This window comes from Leptidea sinapis, chromosome 47 (genome assembly GCF_905404315.1).
Source record: "Leptidea sinapis chromosome 47, ilLepSina1.1, whole genome shotgun sequence".
In the NCBI taxonomy this organism is placed as follows: domain Eukaryota; kingdom Metazoa; phylum Arthropoda; class Insecta; order Lepidoptera; family Pieridae; genus Leptidea; species Leptidea sinapis.
Window position 1 is genome coordinate 7,458,277 of NC_066311.1, and position 6,000 is coordinate 7,464,276.

Consider the following 6,000-nt stretch of genomic DNA (forward strand, 5'->3'; position numbering starts at 1 on the left):
GACTTGACTATAACTGTAACTAAATAACTAGACTGGAATCGTAATTAACGCATTTTTAGTGAACTAAAATTTATTCTATTTTGCTGTTAAGAAAGACCAATTTCGCTTACAATAAGAGTTTAAAATTTCAGCGTTTGCGAGAAGAACAAAAAAAGTTAATGAATAAAAACCTTATATAAAATTCAATCGCGCGAAAAGATTACACGCACACATTTTTTTTTAAAACGTGTGGCACATGGATGACAGAGAATATCCAGCCACGCTTGCCTGTTGTTCAGGAATGGTTGATAATGCTCAAAATGAATTGAGTCCGTTAAAACTAACAAGTGATAAATAACGTACACAGTAACGTGAAAACAATATAATTTCTGATTGTATTTTCATCCAGTTAAATTTTCCACGTGTAAAACTATGAGGTACGAAAGTTAAAACTTAGTTTAAATCAATTAGTTAAACTGGAACAATGTTCTGTAAATAGTAACTTGTTAATATCACTACAGTCCGCTCGAAATCAGTATGTGTTACATATAATCTAAACCAGGTCACTCAGAAAGTTTTGCGAGAAAAACTTTCAATATATGAAATGAATGAATGAATTTCCCTGAGTAATTGTGATTATTAAAAAATATGTGATTATTTACGAGCAAAAATGCCATCATTCGAATTTCAAATATGCCTCCATATTTTTTGAGAGCTGAATTGAATTATCGTGCAGCCTAGCGAAACTCTCTAAGAAAAAAGCGATTCACTGATTGTACGAAATGTGCAGTCATTGTTAGATTGACAGATGACGGCTATAATCTTGTATAAAACGGAGGTAGCCGAAATCGACTACATTTTAAGTAACTACACGCTTTCAAATTTAGCCGGATTATATATATATAATCGCCATACTGTAATTACTACTATTTCAAACTCGTGTAAATCACTGCATGTTTTATAGTAAACTAAATTTCAACTTTTACTTAGGCTGTCCCGCCTCTTATTACGTAGTTTTTTTATCCCCTTTGGTATCATGTCTCATTCAAAAATGAAACTGTGTCGGGAACAAACAACGCACAGACGAGACATTTGATCCAGTTCAAAAGGCGTTTAAAAAAGCATAAAGAAAGCCTTTCTAAAGCAACCTATCTATCATTGGCGGAATAAGAAAGGAATGGTCGTCCTTCGACGGCTGCTACCGGAGTGAGATAAGGAAAATGTGCTAGCAGTGAAAATTTTAATTCAAGAAAACAAATGAATTACACACGAAAACATTTAGCATATATTACAGATTGGATTGGAAAGCGTTCAGAAGATTCAAACACACCGAAGCTTAGAAGCTGAACCGTGGGGCCACCCCCCACGGTTCAGCTTGCCGTGACATCAATAAATTTGATGAAGGCTTGTCTGGGCGCGTTTACGACGAATCTTGGATATTTTATCAATGCGATCTCGAAACAAAGCGTCAATCGACAGTTTGGTTGTTTCAAAACGAATCGCCGAAGCGCAGGTAAAATTTTGATCGCTAGGTTCTTGACTGTGACTGGGTATTCAGTATGGATTCTATTACGAAATCAAAGCTGCATTAATGTTGAATGGAGCTTAAAAATGCCTGCCAGGGCCTTAAGGGTAAATATATACACTTTATAATAAAGTACCAGCCACTGTTCAGGCATTATCTATAAATAAATTTAAATGTTTTATTAAAAAATGGCTCTGTCGTAAATCCTACTACTCCACAGCTGAATATCAAATTGATTCGACAGCCTGGGACTAGATTATGATTATTTTATAGCAATAGCAATGACAGTACAATATTGTATATTTGGGAGAGTTTCTTGCGCCGCTTCTTGTCTCTCAGAGCGCCATTTATTTTGAGTATCTTAGAAATGACATCAAAAATAATTCTGAAGGAATTAATTTTGAGAAAATAAATGCCTTTATGAGCGACGGGCAGCCGAATACCGTACTCCGCGGGCTATTGTTTCACACAACTCGACCGCGCGCCATCATAAGCGGAATCGAGGTCTACTAGCAAAATCGACAACGATACATTCGGAACAATACGATAATACTCCGAACAGTGGCGTGCATTGGTTTTCTAGCAAGGTAAACACTGTAGATCCAATTAGTCGTAGAACCGTGCTCTAGTCTGACAGTACTAGGTTTTGAAATCTTCATACTACAATCTACATCCATCTACATAGTTGTGTGTGTTTCGCATGTAGTTTCCGTATCATATGGTCAACCTAATATTTTAGTTTGTGTCATTCGAGGAACAAGTATACCTTAAACTGCTTTCTTATTTTATTTCAATACCCTAAGCATGCATGTTTATTTAACAAAAAATATTTGTTATTAAAATTCTAAGATTACACATACTTTCATTTTTACCGCCATCTAGCGGTAAACACCCATACTGCAATCATTTACTGTCAAATCTAAAATTTCATGCGTTTATAATATTTATAATTTTAATTATTATTGAAAAAAAAAATCTAAATAAAGTATATTTTTTGAAACGATTGTGGCTTCGAAAAAGAACTTTAATCTCAAATCACAGACGACATTTTTATAAATACTATTATATTGTATTTATACAATATAAATTGTATTTTAAATAGTATTGTATTATAACGATAACGGAACGAAAATTGTGCAAAAGGATACGTACCTACCTAATTTGAATTTCTCCATTATATTTTAACTCCTTACTAGTTGTATTTATACAATATAAATTGTATTTTAAATAGTATTGTATTATAACGATAACGGAACGAAAATTGTGCAAAAGGATACGTACCTACCTAATTTGAATTTCTCCATTATATTTTAACTCCTTACTAGTTACCTATTTTAAACACAAAACACACAGCAACTTCTTTTTTTCGCAATACAAACACTAATTAACAATAAACAAATCAACACAAAACAAATAACTAATGTAATTAGCTTAATAGTTCACGCCCGTGATATAAAGTTCACGAAAACACAACAACGAAAAAAATGGCGCTGTCATTGTTGATATTGAATACTATAATGTTATTTCCGGAAATGTTATATTTTATACCTCACAATCATGAATCACGTCATGTGCGATGTCAAAACTCTTATGGGAGCGCAATAAGGTTGAAACTCGGACACTAAGCGAACGAGATACGTCATAATAATTACGCATAAATCATAATGTAGGTATAATTTCTTTCGTTGGTTTAATTCGTGACAGTTGCGGTTGTCATTTCGAAGTGTCAGCGTGCTTACCCCGGATGTGTTAAGGATGTCAAATTGCAATGGTCATATTTAAGAACGATATACATAGTAATTGTATATTTTTTGCTGTGGTCGTATAACCTTGACAAATAAATTTTGTTATAGAAATTGAACGTATTCTACTAGGCTCGAGTAAGCATTATCGGAACTGCTTACCGTGAGTATTTAGTATATCGCGTAACGAAAAACTTACGGGTTGGGTGTTCAATAGAAGTTCGATTATAGAATAATAGAACTAAATTTATCTGAATTAACTTGGTATCTAGTGTGGGTATATTATTAAGACTCTAAATATGGTAGGTAGGCTATGCCTATTGGCATATATGGAATACACGCCCCTGACTCCGAATATATCGCAACTACCCTACTCAAACAATTAATATTCGAATTCCTTATCGTTTATCGTCACTATAGAGTAATATTTTGAAACTTTTTTTTTACGATGTTAGTGTGAATGAATTATGTGAAAAACTAGAAAAAAAGTCAAAACATAGTTTAGACGCAAAGGATCATTTATACTAAATATACATATTGAAGAATTATGTACTGAATATAATATAACCATTTTAAATTGAATAAATAATACAAAAATTGCGAATAAATACAACGTAAAAAAAAGTGTTTAAAAACGCTCCTGTGATTCCTCTGGTGTTGCAAGAGATTGTGGGTGGCGGTGATCACTTAACAACAGGTGACCTACTGATTTTTACCAAATTTTATATGCATATTCAATAGGTCTGAGAATCGGCTAAGTTATCTATTTTTCATCCCCCTAAATGTTAACCCCTAAATTTATTTTTATTTTTTTGGACGTAAATTTTTGTTTTTATTTTTTTATGATACAACATTAAAAAATACATACAACCCCAAAATTTTCAACCCTCTACGATTAACGCCTATTTTTGTATCGCGATTTTTATATTATTCTGTTCCATCTACAAATCCGCAAAGGGTTGCAAGATGGCAATGGATCAATGCTTACATTATTTGTAGTACGATAAATTTGGTAGGTCTGAGAATCGGTTGCATCTACTTTTTACACCCCAAAAATTTTTTTATTACTTTATATGGCAATACAACGTTTGCTGGGTCTATACACGAGTAATATGTTGAAAATGCATTATCTGATTGTATCGTAAAGTTTTTACTAAGCAGTAAATGGAGTACATATCTATACCTAAAGATATCAATTAAACCACAAAGCTAACAAATTAGATAGTCCGTAGATATAAATTTGTCACTTCAACAGCCCTTTAGTAAGATATAGACCGTGTGCTACAATATACTAGCGACTTTGTCTAAACAAACAAACCGTGCAAGAGAGAAGAACATATCTAACGTCTCACATCAATATGGAAAACGTAGGCGAATCCCTTGTAAATGTAACCGATTTTTATTGCCAAGTCGTAAACAGTCGGCCACGCTTCTTAGTATTTTGAAAATGAAACTAGCTAACGCACGCATTGACAAATCAAAATTTTTGTCGTCTAACGGTCCTAGAAATAAACTTGGTATAAAGTTATAACTGATAATAAACAATATGCAAAATGTTCACTAAGTATATCGCTGGCAACCCTATCAATCATCAAATGTCAGGGCGCCTTGCAAATAAACGCGTGAAACGTTAAACGTCAAAAAAGCAATCATAATCAAACTATAAGCATTTTGCATATTCTTAGTTTATATATAAGGCCGTTTGTCTATGGTGCTAAGTAGGTTAGAATTCTTATAAAAATACATGTACGTCACTTAAAACCATTCAATATTTCATTAGGTGGAAGTTAATTGAATGCTAGCGCTTCAGTTATGCACTCTGTCCGCATCCTAAGTACCTTTCAATCGTTAAAATTGAACATCAGTGATTCCCTTTGACCATAACTGAATTGCTATTTCTTTTTTAAAGTATGCAAGTGATACATGTATAAGTTTTGCGATATTACTACGGACAAGTCTGGTAATAAATATTGTAACAACTTAAAAACAAATAATTGTTATTTTTTTAATTCTATGAGAGGCATTTATAAACATGTTAGAATATTCGATCATTTAGCGGCATTTCACATATTTATTTGAGATTAAAATTGTTCGTAAATGTCTCGTTCAACTCTCAGGTTGAACCAGGTGTCACTCGAACGGTTGCGCATCGTTAATAAACTTTGGTATATTAAAATTGTAAAATTAATCAAAACACATATCTAGGCAATCAAATTTGCTTCGACAAGAACAATAACGAGCTAGAAGTAGAGCGCAGAGTACAATGCACATGGAACAAAAATTTAAGCCCTTTTTTTTCTATTTAAAAATAAGGGACGAGACGAGCAGGACGTTTAGCAGATGGTAATTGATACGCCCAGCCCATTACAATGCATTGGCAATGCAGGATTGTTGAAAAACCCAAAAATTCTGAGCGGCACTACAACTGCGCTCGTCGCCTTGAGACATAAGATATTAAGTCTCATTTGCCCAGTAATTTCACTAGCTACGGCGCCCTTCAGACTGAAACACAGTAATGCTTACACATTACTACTTAACGGCAGAAATAGGCTCCGTTGTGGTGCCGGTATCCGGTGCAAAGGAGGCTCCCACTAGTAAACAGCTTAAAACAGATTTTCAAAAGTAATATGCCACTAAACATAAGAACCAAACACTTTAATTCAACTCTCCTATCTGGCCTAACCTACGCTTCGCAGACTTGGAAATATACAATGCATAATATATTAAACAAAATAACTACCTACCAAAGTGGTA